This window comes from Rhinopithecus bieti, unplaced genomic scaffold, assembly GCF_001698545.2.
Source record: "Rhinopithecus bieti isolate Rb0 unplaced genomic scaffold, ASM169854v2 scaffold_7580, whole genome shotgun sequence".
NCBI lineage: Eukaryota > Metazoa > Chordata > Mammalia > Primates > Cercopithecidae > Rhinopithecus > Rhinopithecus bieti.
Window position 1 is genome coordinate 1271208 of NW_016805470.1, and position 25191 is coordinate 1296398.

The 25191-nt window shown below is 41.4% G+C and overlaps 1 protein-coding gene across 3 annotated transcripts in view; it reads left to right on the plus strand.

The window, feature by feature from the left end:
- The first annotated feature begins 6 nt into the window (after positions 1-6).
- PTPRA (protein tyrosine phosphatase receptor type A) overlaps positions 7-25191 on the plus strand; it is a 168520-nt gene continuing 143335 nt past the window's right edge. For all 3 annotated transcript variants that reach the window (XM_017872569.1, XM_017872573.1, XM_017872570.1), the window contains exon 1: positions 7-122. The gene's annotated coding sequence lies outside the window, so the exon portion shown is untranslated. The remainder of the gene's footprint in view (positions 123-25191) is intronic.

The following is a 25191-nucleotide window of genomic DNA, read 5'->3' on the forward strand; positions in this document are numbered from 1 at the left end:
GGGGCTCGGAGCCGCGGGCCGGGCGGCGGCCCTGAGGGCGAGTGGCGGCCCGAAACGCCGCCGCGGAGCCGAGGCGGAGCCGCTCTCCTCGTCCCCAGCGGTCCCGCCCAACGCCAGACTCTGTGAGTGTTCGCGGCCGCTGCGCCCGGGTGGGCTCCGGAAGGCGGGGCGGCTCCCGGGGACGGTGGGAGGGGTCCCGGGCCCGAGCCCGGAGCCCGGAGCCCTCAGCCCTCAGCCCTCAGCCCTCTTTTCCGGGTGGAAGCCTGCGGGCGCCTGCAATTTGATTGTGCGTCCTTGCGGGTCCGTCGTGGGGAGGGGATCCCCGGAAACATGCTGGCCCGGGCACCGACCCCTCGCGACTGCCCAGGAACTTTGCGTGCGTCCTCCTGGGACCAGGCCAGGGCACTGCCAGAGTTCATTCTCAGAGAAGAAACTTAGAATGGCGAGAACAGAATTTGCTCAAGTCCATTTAATGGGAGGAAAGAGGAAAACTCCTGGCATGAGAAAATTTGCTTTTGCAGTGACCAACTTTTCTTTCCCTTCAAGTCCGCCTCCCTCGGTCCCCCGGCCCGTCTCCCAGGCCCCTCTCCTTGCCGCCCTCTCCCATCTGTTGAGGCTATTTAAGAAGGGAAATAAGGGCTGAGAGCTGCCCAGAATTCAGAATAGGCCAATTGAGAACGCAGGTCCCCTCCATTTTTACTTTCGGTAAATAAAAAAATTTTTTTGAAAAAATTAGTTCCTGATTATATCTCCTGAAGATTAAAAAAAAAAAAAAAATAGCAGAGCTGAGTCCTGTCTTGAGGGTTTTGTTTTATTTTGAGATCACTAATGATATTTGTAAGACAGGAAAGGAAGAATGTGCAGATCCACCCTCTGCAGGGTGAACACCATCAGAAGCTTTTGCCCAGGAGAGGGATTCTGGCTCTAGAACCAGTCACATCACCCCGGAGACGGCTTCGTTTGCCACCTGCTAGCTGTGCAGGCAGCCCGAGAAACAGAAGATGGTGGGAGAGAGGAGGACTGACTAGGAAAGGGCGAACATCTTCCTGCCTGGCCACTCCTTTCAGAAACACAGATCTGATGCTGTCACTTGTTTACTTAAAAACTCCCTCGCTTTTCTTTTTCCCATGGGATGAATGAAGCCTAAAATGCCTTATCAGGTCATACAAAGCCCTTGACAATCTTGCCTCAGTTTACTCCTTTTAGCTTAATCTAATCCTTCAATTCTCCTTCCCCTCATCCCCCTTGCTGGCTGTTATTCAGAGCTGCTTGACTGCTCCATCACATGTTGGAATGTTTTTGTTTTATGTGATCCTCTTTCTTCCCCACCTTTACCTGCTAAGCTCCACTTTTTCTTTTAAAGTTCTTCTCATTTGAGAAGCTTCTTGCGGGCAGGAGCTGTGTCTTGCCCATCTTTCTGTCTTCCATGCTGGGAGAATTCTTCCTCCAAGTTGTCTTGTAGATTCTTTCCAATCTCTTCTCTTATGCCTAGGCTCTGTTTATTTCCTGGTATCCACTTCCCAAGAGGTTTTTTCGTGTTTTGAAGGCCTGCTTCGAGTACATGCCCAGGACTTTTAGTATTTCTGATTCCACACTTCTGCATGTCCATCCCACCCAGGCCCTATAAGCAGTCAGCGGGTGGGAACTGGTAGGTCCCATATCCCATTGGCCTCCAAAAACCTGTGTCTGAAAGACTAAAAGCCCTTCAGTCTCTTTTCACCTCTACCTGCTCAAAGCGGCCTGGCTGATAACGGGCATTGTAAGGCATGGTGGGATCCCGGGGGCTGTTCTCTGTTTAGCCACTTAACATCTGGGTGAAATACAGAACCAGAAAAACCAATCCTCTGGCTTAAGTACATTCATGTGCCTTCCCTTTGTCAGGTGAATTGCTTGGGATACAATAGTGAAGAAGTCAGTCCTTACCTTTGTGGAGCTCAGAGTCTAATGTAGGACAGTTGGATATAAATACATCACAGGTGCTATAAGATTGTAATAATAATAGCTATATTTTGTTTGCTTTGTGACAAGCTATGTAATAAATGTTTTCCATGAATTCCCTCAAGTCTTTTCAAGTCATAAAAGGGCTTGTTCCTACTCTACAGGGTTGGAAACTGAGGCCAAACAGTGGGCAAATGAGGGAATAGTCAAGATTTGAATTTTGGCAATGTATTTCCAGAGCCTCTGCCAGGCTGTGCAGGGAGCATCCCCTGCCTGGGTGATTTGGGAAAGCTTTCCTGGGACAGGGGGTTCTTCAGATCATGAAAGATGCATAGGAGTTTTTCCATGGTGGACTGCACACATAGGCAAGAGGGAGCAGCACAAGCAGACTTGGTGGTGGAAGGAATCCACTGTCCTTGGGGAGGAGGGAAGAGGTTAATCATAGTTGGATCAGGTAGCTGGAGAGCTACTAGAGGATTTAAAGGAGGCCAGGGACTTGGGCTGAAAGAGTTTTGGAAAGATCATTTAGGGGCATTATAGGACCAAATGCAGATGTTCCTGCAATATAGGAGGCATTGGTCAGGTCTGACAGAGGTAGAATCACAGCCTCTTAGATCCAGAGGAAGGTGTAGAGAGAATCCTGCTCCATTTTGGGAAAATATAATTAATGCAGATGAGAGAAAAATTCAAAAGTTCTAGCAGTACAAAAGAGTATATAGAAAAGAATGTCCCTCCTACCCTGGCCCCAAGTCTCCTGTCTCCCTAACCTCCTCCCCAGAGATGGCTGAAGTTTTCAGTTTATATGGCCTTCCATAGACACTGTTCCTTTATAAATATGTGCCTGCTTGTCCATACTCCTCCCACCATGGGACGTACCACTCACACCTTACTGGGTTTTTTTCTTAACATATTTAGGAAATCATTCTATTATCAATATATAGAGAGAGTTACTTGTTCTTTCTGTTGACATTCTTTTACTTGTTTAATTGTATGGCTGTACTGTAACATCTTTGGGTTAAATATTTGTTTCCAGGTTCTTATATTACAGCAATACAATGAATGTCTTTGTACATACTGTGTTATGTGCTCATTTGCAAAGTTATGTGAACAATATGCTTTTACAAGTGGAATTACTGGGTCAAGGGATATGTCTGCTTTTTTGATTTGCAGACATGGAGCCAAACTGTCACCTGTTTTCAGGTGGTTGTACCAGTTTATCCTCTCCCCCAAAATGTGTGGTGAGGTAGACGATCTTCAGAGAATTCAGGAGGATCAACTACGATGCTTTTTCAGCTATTATATGCCTACTTTTCCTTCACAAATCCTCCCCCTACCCTATGCAATTCTAGCCAGTTTATTCGAGTCTACAGAGGGAGATGTTGAGGCTCAGAAGGATAAAAGTAACTTGTGCAAGATGATCAGTGTGGGTGGTGGTGGGTTTTTTGCTTTGTATTTTTGCACCCTGCATGTTTGTATTTGCCAGCACCTTTCATTGGAGGTGCTCAGTGTCAGCTTGTAAACATTATTGCATTGTTTTTCTGTTTTCACATGGAAAAAAATGAGATGCAGGTGAAGTTTGAGTTATGAGAGGGAAACTGGCCAAATATAGAATCTTGTCATTTTACTTTCCAGTGCAATAACTAATAAATGTTTCCAAATGCCAAAGCTGAAGAAATGTTTTTTGTTTGTTTGTTTGTTTTTTGAGATGGAGTTTTGCTCTTGTTGGCCAGGCTGGAGTGCAATGTCACTGTCTTGGCTCACGCAACCTCTGCCTCACGGGTTCAAACGATTCTCCTGAGCCTCCTGAGTAGCTGGGATTACAGGCATGTGCCACCACGCCTGGATAATTTTGTATTTTTAGTAAAGACGGGTTTTCTCCATGTTGGTGAGGCTGGTCTTGAACTCCTGACCTCAGGTGATCTGCCTGCCTTGGCCTCCCAAAGTGCTGAGATTATAGGCGTGAGCCACCATGCCCGGTGAAGAAATGGTTTTTTAGTGAGTCTGAGTACAACAAAAATAGCAATAATATAACACTAACTTAATAAAACTGAACAGCAAGCCCAAAAATAGCCCAACATTAAAATTTATTTTAATGTATTCTCTATAGAAAAGAGAATCCATTAAATGTAAAACTATATTTATTTTACTCTAAATTCACATCCATTTGTGTCAGTGTACAAGACATAATTTTTATAGTAGCAGTCAGTACATACAGAATATGATTTTATGATTTTTGAATTCTTGAATAGCATAAAATATTTTATATTTACTCATTTCAGTATTTGTTCATTTAAAATCACGGACTGGGTGTGGTGGCTCACGCCTGTAAATCCCAGCACTTTGGGAGGCCCAGGAGGGCAGATCACGAGGTCAAGAAATCAAGACCATCCTGGCCAACATGGTGAAACCCCATCTCTACTGAAAATACAAAAATTAGCTGGGTGTGGTGGCATGTGCCTGTAATCCCAGCTACTCGTGAGGCTAAGGCATGAGGATCACTTGAACCCAGGAGACGGAGGTTGCAGCGAGCCAAGATCTTGCCACTGCATTCCAGCCTGGTGACAGAGTGAGATTCCATCTCAAAAAAAAAAAATCACAGTATAGTATTCCATTCATTGACAATAGTAGTTTTTTTTTATTTGTTTGTTTGTTTGTTTTTGAGACAAGGTCTCACTCTGCCACCTAGGCTAGAGTGCAGTGTCATGATCACAGCTCACTGCAACCTTGATCTCCTGGGCTAAATGATCTTCCCATCTCAGCCACCCAAATAGCTGGGACTGCACAGGTCTGTGCCACCACAACCAGCTAATTTTTTTATTTTTTGTTGAGACATTCTCATGTTGCCCAGGCTGGTCTTGAACTCCTGAACTCAAGTGATCCACCCACCTTGGCCTCCCAAAGTGCTGGGATTATAGGTGTGAGCCACCATTCTCAGCCAACAGCTGTAGTTGGTGCAATCCTTTTTATTCTTTTATTTTTTCTACCTTTTTACTATTATAAATGGTACTTTTATACCTCTTATTCAAATACTTCTTTTGGATTATTTCCTTGTACTCTTAGCCCAGCCTGGGCTCACCAAGTCAGAGGATACAGTTTCAGTGCCTAATTGCAATCTGGAAAGGTTGAACTAGTTTCCAACACTGTCAGCAATTTATGGGGCCATTTCTTGACTGCCCATCTAGTGCTATTACAAAGAAATGTAATGATACCTTGAATTAGGTTTAATTTACATTGCTTTGGAAGAAGAGACCAGTAGCTAATTTAGATTTTTTGAAAGAAGTACGGTGCTGTGATACAGATTATCTCCAAGATTTATGTAACTAAAGCCAACTCGTGGTTGAAGAAAGATTTGGTTGATAAGACTGAAATATTGTGGAAGTTTACAATAGGATCATAGCAGTATAAAATGTAAGACTAGATGCTGTTCAGTTGAAAATACAAGGCATTGTGCTGGAAGCTGGGGACACCCCAGAGTAACATGGATGTGATGTTTGTCCTCATGACACTTTTGGGTTAGTGTAGTAGACAGACATTAATCACCTATGGTAATTATAGATGTGATGAAAGGGGAAGAATAGGGTGTTTTGGGAGTGCCAGAGAAGTTCAGCAGCTAAACAACATTTGCAGTTAAACATTTGTAAAGGCCCTGAGCTGAGAAGGGATTTGGTAGCTCAGGGCAGCGCTTCGCTAAATTGAATGTGCTCATGAACCATCCGGGAGTCTTGTTAAAATGCCAAGTCCTGAATCAGTAGGTCTGGGGTGGGACTTGGGATTCTGTGTTACTAACCAGCTCCTGGGTGAGGCAGATGCTGCTGGTGGGTGGATCGCACTTGACATAGCAAGGCCTAATTGAGAGCTTGGTGAGCACCTAAAACTGGCTGACCATGGTGAACAGGAAGGGGCAGGTGGCTTGCAGTGACAGAGTAATTCTCTGCCTAGGCTGCACTTTAGATTCACCTGGGGAACTTAGAAAAATCAGGGTTGCAAATGTCCCACCCACAGGCATTTTGATTTAATTGGTCTCAAGTGGGGCCTGAGAATGTGTATACAGTCATGCACAGTATAACAATGTTTCCATCAAGGAGAGATGCATATACAACAGTGGTCCCATAAGATTATAATCCATAATTTACTATACCTTTTCTGTTTTTAGATATTTAAAAACACAGATACTTATTGTGTTACTTACAGTATTCAGTACAGTAACATGCTGTACAGGTTTGTAGCCTAGGGGCAGTAGGTTATACAATATAGCCTAGATACGTAGCAAGCTGTACCATCTCATTTTGTGTAAGTAACTTTTATGATATTTGCAGAATTATGAAATCACATCATGACTCATCCTCAGAATGTATCCCCATTGTTAAGTGATGCATACCTGTATATATATTTTAACTCCCCAGGTGATTCTAATGTGTAGCCAGGATTGAGAACTAGAGACTAAAGACAGGGTTGAGACAAGAGAATGTCAGGGGGCAGAGTTGAGGGTCCTGTATGGCATGCAAGAATTTTGGACTTTATCCTGAAGGCAGAGCTAAATCTTTGAAGGATTTTTAAGCAGAAGAGTGAACTGATCTGATTTGTAGTTGTTAAAAAGTTCACTGTGGCTGTAGTCCAGAGCAGTAATTTTCAAAGTGAGGTAGATAAGATGATCCAGGGGAACTGGAAGAAAATTTAGAACTTTTTATTGTTTTTATCTAAAAGATAAGATAAAATGTTTAATTTAGGAATTGTCACTGGTATCTTCTTGGGTCTATAGGCAAACAGTTAATGTGTTAACTCTAGAACTTTGGGTGTCCTGAAGGAAGAGACTGAATTCTGCAGTGAGCAGAGACATATTTATACATTTGTTCTCCATGTATTGCAACATGTTGTTAATAGTTTATATTAACCAGTTTTCATTGAACTAGCCTTTACAAAATGGACATGCAAAGAAACCAGTGATTGAATAAAATACTAATAATACAAGCACAAGCAAACAAGATGTCAGAGCTGATACTAGTCCAATTCCTGTGATGAATTCTTGGTGAGCTATTCAAATAAGTCAGCTCTTACTAAATTGGAAAGTATCAGGAAATGTATGAGAAACATGGACTCTATCATTAATAGGAATCTTGCTTTAAGATTCCTTTTAATCGTATATAGAACCCAGCTGCACAGTGGCTCACACCCATAATCCCACTGTTTTGGGAGCCTGAGGCGCAGGAGTCTAGGAGCTGAAGACAAACCTGGGCAGCATAGCGAGACCTCATCTCTACTAAAAATAAAAAATTAGCCGTGTGGTGTCACGTGCCTGTAGTCCCAGTTACTTAGGAGACTGAGGCAGCAGATTGCTTGAACCAGGAGTTAAAGGCTGCAGTGAGCCGTGATTGTACCACTGTACTCCAACCTGGGGGACAGAGGGAGACTGTTTTTTTTTTTAAAAAAAAAAGGAGGGCCGGGTGCAGTGGCTCACATCTGTAATCCCAGCACTTTGGGAGGCCAAGGCGGGTGGATCACAAGGTCAAGAGATCAAGACCATCCTGGCCAACATAGTGAAACCCTATCTCTACTAAAAATACAAGAATTAGCCTGGTGTGGTAGCATGTGCCTCTGAATAATCTCAGCTACGCTAGAGGCTTAGGCGGCAGAATCACTTGAACCTGGGAGGTGGAGGTTGCAGTGAGCTGGGGTTGCAGTGAGCTGAGATTGTGCCACTGCATTCCAGCCTGGAGGCAGAGTGAGACTCTGTCTCAAAAAAAAAAAAAAAAAAAAGGATGGGTGGATGGGCCAAGCACAGTGGCTCATTCCTGTAATCCCAACACTTTGGGAGACTGAGGCGGGTGGATCACCTGAGGTCAGGAGTTCAAGACCAACCTGGCCAACATGGTGAAACTCCGTCTCTACTAAAAATGCAAACATTAGCTGGGTGTGGTAGTGCATGCCTGTAACCTCAGCTACTCGGGAGGCTGAGGCAGAATCATCTGAGCCCGGGAGGTGGAGTTTGCAGTGAGCCAAGATCTTGCCACTGCACTCAAGCCTGGGTGACAGAGCGTGACTTCGTCTCCAAAAAAAAACAAAAAAAGTATGTAAAACTTTGAGATACTAAATAATAAAATATGAGGACCTGTCACCAGTATGAAGACATTTGAAAACCAAAACTTGGCAACATAAAGAGAACCTCTACATTTTTTTTTTTTTTTTTTGCAGTGGTGCTTAAAGATAAAGGATATTCCATCAGATGCTTTACAAAATTTTGCTAACTTCAATGATCAAAATTTATATTTTGAGGATTTCTTGTTTTTAAGAGACGGGGTCTCACTCTGTTGCCCAGGCTGGAGTACAGTGGCACAATGATAGCTCACTGCAGCATTGAACCCCTGGGCTCAAACAATCTTCCCATCTTGGCCTTCCAAAGCTCTGGGACTACACGTGTGAACCACCATGCCTGACCAGTTTTTAAGTTTATTGTTCTTATACAAGACAAAATGGGGCTGGGTACAGTGGCTCATGCTTGGAATTCTAGCACTTTGGGAGGCTGAGGTGGACGGATCACCTGAGGTCAGGAGTTTGAGACCAGCCTGGCCAACATGACAAAACCCTGTCTCTACCAAAAATACAGAAATTAGCCGGGCATGGTGGGCGCGCGCGCCTGTAGTCCCAGCTACTCGGGAGGCTGAGGCAGGAGAATCGCTTGAACCCAGGAGGCAGAGGTTGCAGGGAGCTGAGATTGCGTCACTGCACTTTAGCCTGGGAGACAGAGCGAGACTGTTTCAGGGGGAAGAAAAAGACAAAAAACCACATACCCTTGGCAGATGCTTCTTGCCCCACCCCCAAAAGGCCCACTTAAACAAAAAGCAGACTGATGTACTACATGGAAAATAATTCTGTCAGGAAATCAAAATACCATTGGAAGATGTATAGAAAACATTGCTGAATATGTGAACAAACAATATTAGGACAAATTTTGTAGTGTGAGAAGTTTAGTATATGGTTGTGAAAGTACAGAAGCTTCTAGCATGTCTCGGTATTGCTAGATTCTCTTTTCTTTATTTCTTTTCTTTTCTTTTTTTTTTTTTTTTTTTGAGACGGTTTTATTCTGTCACCCAGGCTGGAGTGCAGTGGCACCATCATGGTTCACTGCAGCCTTGACCTCCCAGTCTCAAGTGGTCATCCTACCTCAGCCTTCCAAGTAGCTGGGAGCACAGGCATGCACCACCATACGTATTTTTTTATTTTTTATTTTTAGGAGAGGTGAGGTCTCACTGTGTTGCCCAGGCTGGCCTCGAACTCCTGGCTCAAGTGATCCACATGCCAAAAGACTTCCCAAAGTGCTGAGATTACAGGCATGAGCCACCGTGCCAACCGTGCCAGGTCTAGATTTTCTTTTTTCTTTTTTTTTGAGACAGAGTCTCGCTCTGTCACCCAAGCCAGAGTGCAGTGGCTCAATCTCAGCTCACTGAAAACTCCACCTCCCGGGTTCACACCATTCTCCTGCCTCAGCCTCCTGAGTAGTTGCGTCTACAGGCACCCGCCACCACGCCCGGCTAATTTTTTTATACTTTTAGTAGAGATGGGGTTTCACCGTGTTAGTCAGGATGGTCTCAATCTCTTGACTCGGATTATCTTTTAGTAGTTACATCCAAGAATAAGGACCACTTTTATTTTATTTTATTTTTTTTTGAGACGGAGTGTCGCTCTGTTGCCCAGGCTGGAGCATAGTGGCATGATCTCGGCTCACTGCAAATTCCATCTCATGGGTTCACGCCATTCTCCTGCCTCAGCCTCCCAAGTAGCTGGGACTAGCAGCACCCGCCACCACGCCCAGCTAAGTTTTTTGTATTTTTAATAGAGACGGGGTTTCACTGTGTTATCCAGGGTGGTCTTGATCTCCTGACCTTGTGATCCGCCTGCCTCGGCCTCCCAGAATGCTGGGATTACAGGCGTGAGCCACCATGCCTGGCCAGACACTTCTTCAGTGAGCTACTGGAGGAAAGTTGTACTGGAGAAGACATATTCTTTTTTTTTTTTTTGAGGCAGAGTCTCGCTCTGTCACTCAGGCTGGAGTGCAGTGGCACGATCTCGGCTCACTGTAAGCTCCGCCTCCTGGGTCCACTCCATTCTCTGGCCTCAGCCTCCCAAGTAGCTGGGACTACAGGCACCCGCCACTATGCCGGGCTAATTTTTTGTATTTTTAGTAGGGACGGGGTTTCACCATGTTAGCCAGGATGGTCTCAATCTCCTGACCTTGTGATCCGCCCGCCTCAGCCTCCCAAAGTGCTGGGATTACAGGCGTGAGCCACCGTGCCCGGTGACATATTCTTAATAGTTAGTAAATGATTGCCTTCATAAGAACATTACTATATGGAATAATAGACTGAATGTAAATTAATGGAACAGGGTTGCTTTGACTGAATAAAAGAATGAAATTCGTGAAATTCATTCATTACCTCTATGGGCAGGCTCTTGAGTCCACTTATTTGTTAATTATCTTGTGGTAGAGTTGTTGATGAGTTTTGCATTTTCTTTTAAAAAAAATGCCAACTTTTGTTATGATAAGTGGCTACAGGTTGAGTGATCCTAATACGAAATCCAAAAGGCTCCCAAATCCAGCACTTTTTTTTTGTTGTTTGTTTTTGTTTTTGAGACAGGTTCTCACTCTGTATGTAGCCCAGGCTGGAGTGCAGTGGCATGATCATGGCTCACTGCAGCCTTGACCTCCTGGGCTTGGGTGATCCTCTCACCTCAGCCTCCTGAGTAACTGGGACTGCAGGCATGCACCACCATGCCCAGCTAATTTTTGTATTTTTTGTAGAGACGGGGTTTTGCCGTGTTTCCCTGGCTGGTCTCAAACTCCTGGGCTCAACCGATCCTCCCACCTCAGCCTCCCAAAGTGCCGAGATTATAGGTGTGAGCTACCATGCCTGGCCTCAAATCCAAAACTTTTTGAGTGCTGACATGACACACAAAGGAAATGCTCATTGGAGCATTTCAGATTTTGAATTTTTGGATCAGGGATGTTCAACCAATAGGAATAATGCAAATATTACAAAATCTGAAAATACCTGAAATCTGAAATACTTCTGGTCCCAAGCATTTCAGGTAAGGAATACTCAACCTGAATCTAGCAAATATCATTTGAAAAATTAATATCTTTAATCTGTCTCTTCAAGTAAAAGTATTATTTAAATAGTGAATGAGAAAGGAGCTACTTTCCTTAGAAAGAAATGTACAGTGGGAGAGCATTTTCTTCACTGTAATTTTTTTTCCATATAATCATTATTGAGCTATAACTTACATATAAAATTCTCCCTTTTAAAGTGTGTAGTTCTGTGGTTTTTAGTATATGCATAGAGTTGTGCAGCTTTTGCCACTGTCTAGTTTAAGAACATTTCATCACCCCAAAAAGAGACCCTGCACCCATTAGCCTCACTTCTCATTCTGCCCTCCCTCCAGTCCCTGGCAACTACTAATCTTCCTGTTTCTTTGGATTTGCCTGTTCTGGACATTTCATATAAATGAAATCATGCAATATGTGACCTTTTGTAGCTGGCTTCTTTTACTTAGCATAGTGTTTTTGGGGTTCATTCATGTTGTACCATGTATCAGTCTTCATTCCTTCTTATGGCTGAATAATATTCCATTATATTGATATACGACATTTGACTAACTGGTTCATCAGTTGATGGACATTTATTTGTTTCTACTTTTTGGCTTTATGAACAATGCTGCTATTAATATTCAGGTATAAATTTTTTGTGGTCATAGATTTTAATTTGTCTTAGGTATACATATACCCAGGAGTAGAATTGCTGGGTTAAACAGTGACTAACTTTGAGGGGCTGTCAAACTGTTTTCTAAAGTGACAACCCATTCCCAGTAGCAACTCACAAGGGTTCTAGCAGCAATGCAAAAGGGGTCCAGTTTCTCCCAGCAATGCTCAGGGGTTCCAATTTCTCCCATATTTGCCAAATTTGTTATTCTCTTTTTGATTATAGCCATCTTAGTGGGTGTGAAGTTGTATCTCATTGTGGTTTTTATTTGCATTTCCATGATGATTCATGATGTGCATCTTTTTTTTTTTTTCATGATGTGCATCTTTTCATGTGCTGTTGGCTGTTTGTGTATGTTCTTTGGGGAAATGTCTATTCAGATACTTGGCTCATTTTAAAATTCAGTTATTGCTCTTTTTATTATTGAGTTGCTTATATATTTCTAGATATAAGTCCCATATCAGATATACGATTTGTAAATATTTTTTCCCATCTGTGGGTTGTATGTTCAGGTTTTTGTGTGGACATATCCTTTTGGGTAGATCTAGGAGTGGAACTGCTGAGTCAAATGGTAACTCTATGTTTAACTTGTTGAGAAACCACTAAGCAGAATGCCTGCACCTTTTTACAATCCCAGCAGCAATGTATGAGTGTATCAGTTTCTCCCTATCCTTGTCAACACTTGTTATTGTTTGTTTTTTTAATTGTAGCCATCCTAGTAGGTATAAAGTGGTATTGCATTACGGTTTTAATTTGCATTTCCTTAATGACTCATGATCTCACTGTGATTTTGTTGCATCTATAAAAATTCTCATAATTTTACACATGAAAAACTTAGAAACGATTTTGTAACCTAATAAAATTTCCAAATGTGTTGCTAAAACATTTCCAGATGATCTAATGAAATAAAGAATCTAGGCACTGATCACCAGTGGCTGTTAAAACCATTGGGAAACTATAACATCTCTAAAATTGGGATAACCAAATCTTATATTCTTTCTATGTGATACAATAGGAAGAACATATCATTCATGAAATAGTCTTGCTTGCCCCAACAAACTGAGTCAAACCTTCTTCTGATTAGTGTAGATCTGATTACCAGTTTATAGGATGTAATTGGCAAATTTAGAATGTGAAAAATATAGGACAAAGGAACCCATTTACTTCAAATGAATGGCAAGAAAAAAAAAAATGGAGGAACTGCTACAGATTAAAAAAGACTTGAGGCTGGGCGTGGTGGCCCACACCTGTAATCCCAGCACTTTGGGAGGCCAAGGTGGGCGGATCATGAGGTCAGGAGTTCGAGAACAGCCCGGTCAACGTGGTAAAATGCCGTATTTACTAAAAATACAAAAATTAGCTGGTTGTGGTGGTGCGCACCTATAATCCCAGCTACTTGAGAGGCTGAGGCAGGAGAATTGCTTGAACCCGGGAGGCAGAGGTTGCAGTGAGCCAAGATCGTGCCAACACACTCAAGCGTGGGCGACAGAGCAAGACTCCCTCTTGGAAAAAATAAAAAAGACTTGAAACATATTAATTGCACATAAGTATAGACCTTGTTTAGATCCTGTTTCATGCAAATCAACTGTAAAAAGTTATTTATGAGCCCATTGGGAGTAGTTTAAATTTGAAAACCACTTGTATATAAGATGATTTTAAACAATTTTAATTTTTTTAAAGTGTTATTATAGTAGTATGGTTACATTAAAAAGAAAGACTCCTTTCTCTTACAGATAAGTACTGAAGTATTTTGGATGAAATGATGTTGATATCTGGAATTTACTTTAAAGTAATTCAGCATGTTTGGAGAATTTACAGATGAGACAAGAATTGCCATACGTTGATAATTATTGAAGCTGGATAGTAGGTATATAAGGGTTTATTATAGTATTTTCTCTACTGTTGTATATGTTTGAGAATTCCCATAGTAAAAAATTAAAAGAGAAACTACTGTAAGGGAAGAGTTTTAGTGGATTCCAAGTCCATTTGTTAGAAAGAAAAATGTGACTGGGCACAGGGCTCTCACCTGTAGTCCCAGCACTTTGGGAGGCCAAGATGAGCGGATCACCTGAGGTTGGGAGTTTGAGACCAGCCTGACCAACATGGAGAAACCCTATCTCTACTAAAAAAAAAAAAAAAAAGAAAAAAAAAAAAAAATTAGCTGGCATGTGGTGCATACCTGTAATCCCAAGCTACTCGGAGGCTGAGGCAGGAGAGTCGCTTTAATCCGGGAAGTGGAGGTTGCCGTGAGCCGAGATCGCACCATTGCACTCCAGCCTGAGTAATCAGAGTGAAACTGTCTCAGAAAAAAAAAAAAGAAAAGAAAAAAAAAAGAAAAAGAAATAAACAAAAGTAGTATCTTTTATTAATTTTCAAGAGTAATTATATCACAGAAGATGGATATTTGCTCGCCATATTTAAAAGGAAATATTTGTATAATGGGGTGGGAAAATGATTATCACAATTTAGTAAACACAGCCATAGTGCTGCTTCCTTTGGATTCATGTTTCTTTTTGGCTATGATAGCCATTAAAACCAAGGATTGGGCTGGGCGCGGTGGCTCGTGCCTGTAATCCCAGCACTTTGGGAGGCTGAGGCGGGCAGATGACGAGGTCAGGAGATCGAGACCATCCTAGCTAACACGGTGAAACCCCGTCTCTACTAAAAAAATATATAAATAATTAGCCAGGCGTGGTGGTGGATGCCTGTGGTCCCAGCTACTCGGGAGGCTGAGTCAGGAGAATGGCGTGAACCCGGGAGGTGGACCTTGCAGTGAGCTGAGATTGCGCCACTGCACTCCAGCCTGGGCGACAGAGCAAGACTCTGTCTCAAAAAAAAAAAAACAAAAAAACAAAAAAACAAGGATTGACTTGGAATCAGACTTTTAAATTGCTCTGTCATAAAATATTAAAATGAGATTTTTCAAACATGAGAAATATTTAATCATACGGATCACACCAAAATATTTTTAAGATGGGTTTTATATTACTGTTTTAGTTGATGGGAGTACCATTATTGTGATCATAATTTTTTTCATTTGAAATGTTTTGTAGTATTTATAGATATTAGTACCTGTGTTCTGTTTATAAATGAACATATGTTGGGGATGTACACTCTTATCTATTGGTGGATGTGCAGTCAAAAGGTTTGTTTGTCACTTATTTATTGGTGGATGTGCAGTCAAAAGGTTGGTTTGTTTGTGGAGAATGGACTGGGCAGGGTACAGAGACTTAATTGGTGTTTATTAGAGCAAATGTGGCCAGTGATGATGGTGTTCTGGACTGGCATAGGGTGGGAGGTGTGGTGATAGGGATGGAGATACATGGACAAGTATGATTTAAGCAGTAGAGGCGTTAGGGTTCTAAATTTCTGGCTTTTTGGAAGAGATGATTGCTAGTTAATGAACTGAGCTTTTGTGTGTGGGAAGAAGTTGAAACCTGGCTGCTGTGAATTGTGCAAGTAGTTCTTAAATTTTGATTGACAAATAGCTTAACGAGCAATTAGTTTTCAAACATTGGTTGACAAGTGGCTTATTATAATATTGTGAATGCATTGATACTACCATTAATAAATAGAATGTCTTCCATTGATATGTTGGCAGCACTATTACCAGAGCAGTGTGGGATAGTTCCAGGACTTTCACTGTCTAAAAGGAACTGGAGGCCCAAGCTTTTACGGGGATACTTCTGCTCCTCTGGTCCCCGTGTCCCCAGTGATGTGAATGTCCCTGACTTAGTGCCTCTGCTCACGCTGTCTGTGAGACCACTGCCTTCCAATGCCTCTTACCTCTTGCACCTGCCCACTTTGTTAACAGGGACAGATTTCACAGTGGTTTCCAGCCAGCATTTCTCTCTCCCCAGTTTTGGGTGGTAGCTAGAATGGTCCTTCAAAGCTTTCAGACACAAATGAGAAATGGAAGAAGCTCAGGGAGACTATACCTGGGCTAGGTTCTTGCTACCAGCTGGTGGAAGACAAAGAAAACCCCTTTTCTTCTTGTATTTCATGCCCAGTGAGCAGTAGTGCCATCAGCAGCAGTTGTGAACCCCTAAGTCAGTGATTCTCAATATGACTGACATGGTGGGGAAGACGTAAGTTTGAAAATGCATTTTCAGGCTAGGCATGGTGGCTCACGCCTGTAATCCTAGCACTTTCGGAGGCCAGCATGGGAGGATCACTTGAGCCCAGGAGTTTGAGACCAGCCTGGGCAACATAGTGAAACCCTGCCTCTACAGAAAAATAAAAGGTAACCAGGTGTAATGGCATGCTCCTGTAGTCCTGGCTACTTGGGAGGCTGAGGAGGGAGGATTGCTTAAGCCCAGGAGGTCAAGGCTGCAGTGAACATACCACTGCATTCCAGCCTGGGCAACAGAGTGAGACCCCTGTCTCAAAAGAAAAGCATAAAAAAAAAAAAAAGGCTCTGATTTGTTTGTTAGTGTTTGTCTCAAAATTTTGCTTAGTTTAAAATTATGTATATATTTGAATAATATGTGTCCATGTTAATAGTTCTAAAAATATATATAGTAAAAGGTAGTTCTCTATCCCCCTGCTTTCCAGCTTTCCCTTTCCATAGGTATCCACAAGTACCATGAGCAATACTTGTGAAACCATCCTGAAATACTACATGCCTGTAAAATATAAGTTACTTAAGTTTGGTATTTCAGGTAACCATAAGGGAAAATAGGAGAGTTTTATGTTTATCAAAAGGGGTGAATGTTATAGTAGATTGAGATGAGATGTTCTTACCTTTGGGTTGGGTCTTAAGTGGAGCTCAATTCAGTTTCCCCAACATTAGTGGGAGAGATTACTTAAATCATCCATACTTACCCAGTTGTACTTGGTAAGTTTTCAAAGGTTCTGCTTTGAAGTGGGCTTTGTAGAGCAAGTAGTGGTTAATAGAGCAGCTCAGTTATATGTGTACGTTTTTTGATGTGGAAAAGGGGCTTTTGTGTACAGAAGGACTGTTTTAAAATTACTTGGGCTTTAAATTAATATGAATTAAAGTGGTAAATTTAAAACCTAGTTTTCTTTTAGTCTTGTTATTGTACTTGTAAGCATAGGCATTTTGTATAGAAATAAGAACAGTAATTTTCACCTGCTTGTCAATTAAGTTAATATAAGTTTAACAGATTTAATTGCTCCAGGCCCCTTACTTAGTGAATTAAATTTCCTTAGATGTTTAATATACATTTACACTGTCTGTCAGGCACAGTCAGTCCTTGAGAGGTCAGAGTTACCACCTTAAACAGAATCTTCTTAAGCTCTTGGGCAATCTGTGATACTAAGAAATTAAACTTGTAAATGTAGTAAAGCGGGTTTCTGTTAAGACTTCGAAAGCTTTTCATTAGCTGAATCTGAATTACCAACATTTTAAAAACACATATCCTAAACTTAATGCAAAAGTACTAGTTAGTACCATGAGTTTGATATACCATACCTCATTTTATTGCTCATGTCTTTTCTTTCTGGGGTTGTGATGCCACTTACCCAATTAAGGAGGACAGTTTTATCATCTCAGAAAGCCAAGGTTTTCAGATTAAAAATACAGAATCATGATACAGTTATTATTGGTCAGAGGTTCAAGACTGGGAAAGGGAACTAAGGGCTCTGTGTTTCCAGGATAATTCTATTTGAGATGCTGTGCCCTTTCTTATGTTAAGAGTCCTGAATGTGGCATCAAAGGGGGAATCCTTGTTCAGAGTTTGTTTCGCAACCCTCTATACCTTTTTTTGAGACAGGGTCTTGGTAGGTTGCCCATGCTGGTGTGCAGTGGTGCAATCACGGCTCACTGCAGCCTTGACCTCCTGGGCTCAAACAGTCCTCTCGCCTCAGCCTCCTAAGTAAGTAGCTGGAACCACAGATGCATGCCATCATGCCCAGCTAATTTTTTTGATTTTTTTTTTTGTAGAGATGAGGCCTCACTATGAGCCTAGGATGATCTCAAATTCCTGGCCTCAAACAGTCCTCCCACCTCAGCCTCCCAAAGTGCTGGGATTATAGGCATGAGCCACCATGCCTGGCCTTTTCTTCAAAAATAACCCTTCAATCAATTTTTTTTCCTGGTCAAATTGGAGTTTGTGTTTCTTTTATATATTCCTTGTCAGGCCCTACAATTATTTTAATTTTGGGTGTTGGATAGACTAGGGTTCATATTCCATGCCTGCCATGCTTTTTGTGAACTTGGGCAAAATACTTAGCTCTTCTGAGACTCAGTTTTGTCACCTAGTAAATGGGTTCAGCAATAGTACTCTATGTATTTGTTTGTTTTAAGCATTAGATAGTGCGTAGTAAACGCTTAGCACAGTTCTTAGCACATAGTACATTTTTAATAAATGTTAGAAAATATAATGATCTTGATTCTTTGTCTTCCCTCCCTAGTAGTTGATTTGGGACACAGTGTAGCATTATTTGAATTATCGCAGAATAACTTTTTACCTTTCTGATTTTAACAGGAGAGAGTGTGAAAAGGATGGGAGAGGGAAGAGAGAAAAAAAACTGAGGATATGTGATCAACTGTACAGTCTTTATTCCCTGAACTATCTTTCCCTGAGTTGTGTGACACATTCTCCTGGTTTTCCTCTTTGTATCTTTGTGGCCACTCCTCAATTCCCTAGGCCCCTTTTCTTTGACCACTCCTTGTTTGAGTTACCAAAGATTCCATCTCTGGCCCTCTTGTGTTGATTCTACACATTCTTCCTGGAAGCACATGTCCATGGTTTCAGCTTCCTTGCTAATTAGGAGAAACTTTGTCCTCAGAACCCATCTGGATGACAGCCAACAGCCTACTGGTCTCCATTGGGCTATCTCCCAGGTACCTACAACAGTCTCAGAACTGACTCATCTTCCTTTTCAGTGTGTTATTTTTATAATCTCTATCTTGATGAATGGCACAACACAGTGACCCAAACTGGAAACTTGGATGTTGTTCATCTGGTTGGTGATCTGTTCTTACCTGTTTTACATCTGCAACATTTCTCAAATTTGCCTATTTTCCACCATTTCTCCTGTCCTTTAGTTTAGGCTGCTTCTCACCTAGAAGCAGGTTCCCTTGTTGTCTATTCATTATTAGTTTCTTATTCCAAGTCATTGATTACATGGCTGCCAAGAGTGATCTCTTTAACTTCCTGATCTGTCATAGCACTCCCCAACTTAAGATTCTATGAATAAAATCCAAACTCCTTAACAGAGCAAGCTCTCATGATCCAACTCCTCTTAACATTGGTAGCCTTATCTTTTCCCTGAGCCCACTGCCCCTTGATGGTGCTGTGCTCTTTCTTGCTCTCTGTCTTTGGATGGACTGCCCACCTCCCTCCTTCTTACTTAACATTATGATTTATCAGATAGAGATCAGCTCCTCCAGTCAGCATTTCCTTACTGACTACTCCAGGTCTGACCCAGTATAGATTCTGTGTTTATATCTGTCAAGTAACTTATTGTATGATAATTCATACACTTATATGGTAATTCACACATTGGCATGGGTAGATTAAGCATTTATAGTCTCTGAAGGATCCTGATAGTCCAAAAGGTATAGTAATACAGTTATCTCTTAGTATCTTCAGGTGATTGATTCCAGGATCCCCATGAAGATCAAACTCCAGGGATACTCAGGTGCCTTATATAAAATGGCACTTTTGCATATAACCTATGCATATCCTCCTGTGTACTTTAGAGGCCCTAAATAATCTCTAGATTACCTATATGGCTAAAACAATGCAAATACTACGTAAATAGCTGTTATACTCTATTTTTAAAAATTGTATTTCTTATTTTATGGTTTTATTTATTTATTTATTTTTATCTGTGGATGTGCAACCCACAGGTAGAGAGGGTCAACTGTTCCAGGTGCGGTGGCTCATGCCCATAATCCCAGCACTTTGGGAGGCTGGGGTGGGCGGATTGCCTGAGGTCAGGAGCTTGAGACCAGCCTGGCCAATGTGGTGAAACCCTGTCTTTACTAAAAGTACAAAAATTAACCGGGCATGGTGGCAGGTGCCTGTAATCCTAGCTACTCAGGAGGCTGAGGCAGGGCAGTTGCTTGAACCCAGGAGGTGAAGGTTGCAGTGAGCCAAGATCCTGCCACTGCACTCCAGCCTGGGTGACAGAATGAGACTCTGTCTCAAAAAAAAAAAAAAAAAAAAAGAGAGAGGGCCAACTGTGTGTAATTTACTGAAGCATGGATTCACATTATAGATGGTCCCTGATTTATGATGGTTTAATTTATGATTTTTGTACTATGATGGTGGGAAAGCTGGTGTGATATATGTATTCAGTAGAAATTGTACTTCCAATTTTGAAATTTGATCTTTTCCCGGGCTGGTGATATGCAGTGTGACAATTTCTCACGGTGCTGGGCAGAAGCAGTGACCTGCACCTCCCAGTCAGCAACATGATCAGGAGGGTAGATGACTGTACTCCACGGTGTACTGTGTTGCCAGGTGGTTCTGCGCAACTATACGCTAATGTAAGTGTTCTGAACACATTTAAGGTAGGCTAGGCTAACAGTGGCATTCGGTAGGTAAAGTGTATTAAATGCATTTCCTACTTATAAGATATTTTCAATTTATGGTGAGTATATTGGAATATAGCCCCACTGTAGGGCAAGGAGCATCTGTATTTACGTGGTTGAGTTTAGTGGCAGCGGGACTAAGTTTGGTTTAGCTGTTCGGTGAGCCAAGCCTCACTTGGCGTCTCATTCTGTCTTTATTTTCTGCTTTAGGTAGGCCATAGCTCTCATGAAGGGATTAAGACTTTCTGTTTGAAAAATGGTATTCAGAAGGAAGCCAGCATTAATTCTGTTTTTATACAATCATCAAGATTTGAAGGAATCTCGCTGTCAATTCTGTCTCAATGGTATTCTATATAATAAATCATAATGGTATCCAACGGTACTTGAAAAGTTTGGTTTTCGTGAACATTTCTTTGAATGCCAAAGTTTTATTAGTTTGTTTCTCAATTAAACTGGGTGCTCTTTGAGGCAGGTATTTATGGGACTTGCTTGTTTTGCAGTTTTAAATCTCCAGCTGCTAATACAGTACCTGGTTTGTAGAAGGAATGAGAGATTTACTCCAATAGAACCGTACTAAAGATCTTACACTTATGGATTATAAATTGATAGCTTTGTAGAATGAACTGGTGTTCCCTTTAAATGAGATGACATGACCTGAGTATAAAGCATAATCAGCTACATGACTCCAGCAAGAATACCATGTGTCCCTCAGGGCAGCCAGATAACATGGCTGGCAGATGGAGTTATGCACATCAACTGGACATTTAAGAGAGCTGGAGATTTCTTACATTTAGATGACAGTTTAGATGAGAAATATTTAATCTTAGCTGTACTTAATGTATTATGTATCTATATGATACATCATGTATATTTATATGGTATATCATAAATCATGTATTTAATCACATTTAATCCTTAGCTATGTTTTCATCCCCAAAATGGTATATGGATCTATTTTTGTTGTCAGGTGGTTGTTTATTGTTTTGCTTATCCATGGCTCATGAAAATCTTCATGTTACTTGGGAAATCTTTCACTCTGCCTTTTGAAGGACAGCCCGGAACCATTTCGTTCTTGGCACATGACCTTCTAACCCAATGACCAGAGTATGTAAAAGCATGGTACACACTGCTTTTGAAGATTACTTGTGTCTGTTCTAGATGTGTCTTATTTCTTGCAGATACATTGCCTACAAAAGATTTTGATATATATATACACACACAGTATACTATATAATTAATATTTATAACATATATATATTAAATATGTAAGTATTGTATTAGAACTAAAATTAAGAATTTGAAGTAGCCTCATGTGAGTAATTAAAATAACACTAGCATCTTTTTCAAGAAAGTTTTTTTAAAATATGGTGAAGATAATGACATGGCGAAAAGTAGTTAATTATTTTTGGTATTCCTGTATTTCACTAGTAGGTTGCCATGGGACATAATAGTTACATAATCAAACAGCAGAATAATTTTATATGAGGTTTATTGATACAGAAATGTTTGGTTTGGTGTTTGTCTTCCAGTTTTGTGGATTTTCTTTTCTGATTGTAAAACTGGAAAATACATTAAAACCAGAAACTTTCAGCCTCTATAATGCCCTCAGAACTCAGCAGGTTTTGAAAATGCCTCTTCCTATTTTTCTCCTCCCTATAATCCTGCTTATTTTTGGCATTAAGTGAGTCAAGGGTTCTTGGAAAACTCAAATATGTGTTTTGAGGCTATGTAGTCAGTGTGAATGAGAGAAGTAAATCTGTTGGGTCCTATGCCATACTGGAGGTTCCAAGGCCTGTCTAAATGAGTTCAACTTCAATTTTTTTGTGTTTTTTTTTTTTTAGAGATGGAGCCTTGCTTTGTTGCTTGAGCTGGTCTTGAACTCCTGGGCTCAGGTGATCTTCCAGCCTTGACCTCCCAAGCTGCTAGGATTATAGGCGTGAGCCACTATGCCGGCCTTTTTTTTTTTTTTTTTTGTTAGCACACTGTGCCACCAGTTTGTGGTATTCACTTTAACTGTGAAAGGACTGTCAAAGATTGTATGTATAAGATTTAGTTTGAGGGCGGGGTACGGTGTCTCACGCCGATAATCCTAGCACTTTGGGAGGCCAAGGTGGGCGGATCACGAGGTCAGGAGATCGAGGCCATCCTGGTTGACACGGTGAAACCCCATCTCTACGAAAAATATAAATAAATTAGCCAGGCGTGGTGACAGGTGCCTGTAGTCCCAGCTACTCAGGAGGCTGAGGCAGGAGAATGGTGTGAACCCAGGAGGCAGAGCTTGCAGTGAGCCGAGATCACGCCACTGCACCATAGAGCAAGACTCTGTCTCCAAAAAAATATATATATTTAGTTTGTCTTTCTCTTTGAAACTGAATTCATTAAACAAAAGCCTAAATAACTATACTATTACTTTTTTTTTTTTTTAGACAGAGTTTCGATCCGTCACCAGGCTGAAAGGCAGTGTGCAGTCTCGCTCACTGCAGCCTCTGCCTTCCAGGTTTAAGTGATTCTCATGCCTCAGCCTCCTGAGTAGTTGGGACTACAGGCATGTGCCACCACACCCAGCTAATTTTTGTGTTTTTGGTAGAGACAGGGCTTCACCATGTTGGCCAGGCTGGTCTTGAACTCCTGACCTCAGGTGATCCACCCACCTCAGCCTCCCAAAGTGCATAAGTGCTGGGATTACAGGTGTGAGCCACCATGCCCAGCCTGCTACGTATACTTTTAGACCCAGCTGAAATATCATGTAATGGCTGAAGGCTCCTGAACTCTTCTAGACCAGGGATTGATTTTCCTCATTTTAAGATTGTCATGACAACTGTAGTATTGGTAACTGTATTTTATTTATTTAGTTATTTATTGAGACAGAGTCTTGCTCTGTCACCCAGGCTGGAGTGCAATGGCACGATCTTGGCTCACTGCAACCTTTGCCTTCTGGATTCAAGCAATTCTCATGCCTCAGCCTCCCAAGTAGCTGGGATTACAGGTGTGTACCACCGAACACCTGTAGTTAGTCTGGCTAATTATTGAAGTTTTAGTAGAGACAGGGTTTGCCCATCTTGGCCAGGCTGTTCTCGAATTTCTGCCTCAAGTAATCCACCTGCCTTGGCCTTCCAAAGTGCTGGGATTACAGGTGTGAGCTACCTCACCCGGCTTATTAACCAATTTTTAATGTTTAGCACAACTTGATCATGATGTACAATGTCTTTTTTATGTTATATGTCGATGGAGTCAAATTACTGATATTTTGGTTCAGTTGTTTTTTCAATAACAGATCAGACTGTTTTCTGATTTTCATTCTGTTTTTTTCTTTGATCCATATGTATTTATAAGTGTCTATTTTCAAATAGGTTTTTTTCTAGTTATCTTTTTGTAATGGATTTATAGATTATGCATTGTGGTTAAAGAATATGACCTATAGGCTGGGCACAGTGGCTCACGCCTGTAATCCCAGCACTTTGGGAGGCCGGGGCAGGAGGATCACTTGAGGTCAGGAGTTCAAGACCAGCCTGGCCAACATGGTGAAACCCTGTCTCTACTAAAAATACAAAAAAAAATTTAGCTGGGCATGGTGGTGGGTGCCTGTAATACCAACTACTAGGGAGGCTGAGGCAGGAGAATCGCTTGAACCCGGGAGGTGGAGGTTGCAGTGAGCCGAGATAGCGCCACTGCAATCCAGCCTGTGTGAGAGAGGGAGACTCCATCTCAAAAACAAAAAAAAAAAACAAACACACACATACATAAAGAATATGGCCTCTATACACTTTCAATCCTTTGGAAATTGTTGGTATTTATTTGCCATTTGGCCTGGATTACCCAGATCCACGGTTGTTAATGTTTTACAAGTGCGTCTCCTCTTTATCATGTTACCCATCTATCTATGTAATTTTTCTGAATCATTTGAGAAATAAATTGCAGACATAATGCTTTATTACCCCTAAATCAGGGTGTGTTTCCTGAAAACAAGGATATTCTCCTATCTATCTACAGCACATTTATTAAAATCAGGAAATAAACATTGATATAATACTGCCATCTAATTCACAGACCCTACTCAAATTTCACTGATCTTCCTATTATGTCTTTTGTAGCAAAAATAAAACAACAGAAACCAACAAAATTCCCTCAAGAAAACAAAAACAGAAAACCTTCTTCCCTTTCCCCTTCATTTATTTCTGATTCAGGGACCATTCAGGATTATGCCTTGCATTTAGTTGTCGTGTCTCTTCAATATCTTTTAATTTGGAATGGTTCCTCAGTCTTTCCTTATTTTCAGTGATCTTGACATTTTTTAAGAGTAGACAGTTATTTTGTTGCAAGTCCCACAGTTTGAGTTAGTCTGATGTTTCCTTATGAATAGATTTAGGTTATGCATTTTTGACAGGAATACCAAAGACACGATACTGTGTTCTTCTCACTTCATCATATCAGGAGGTTCGTGTCAATTCGTCCAGTTACTGGTTATGCTTAATTTTACCACTTGGTTAAGATGTTGGCTGACAAGTTTTTGTAAAATTAGTTTAGAAATATTTCATACTTACTGGTTAGTAAGTAATAATGCATTTTGTGGGGTGATACTTTGAGACTATATAAATAGCTTCTTACTAGTTTTAGCATCCATTGGTGATTTGTGCCTGAATCAGTTATTATAGTGGCTGCTAGATGGTACATTTTAAAAATTTCATTATTTCTTCTGAATTCATCACTTGGCATTTCTTTTTTTTTTGAGACAGAGGCTTGCTTTGTCGCCTAGGCTGGAGGGCAATGGCACGGTCTTGTCTCACTGCAACCTCTTGCCTTCCAGGTTCAAGTGATTCTCCCACCTCACCCTCCCAAGCAGCTGGGATTATAGGCACCTGCCATCATGCCCTGCTAATTTTTGTATTTTTAGTTGAGTCGGGGTTTCACCATGTTGGCTAGGCTGATCTTGAACTCCTGACCTCAGCTGATCTGCCTCCCTCGGCCTCCCAAAGTGCTGGGATCACAGGCTTGAGT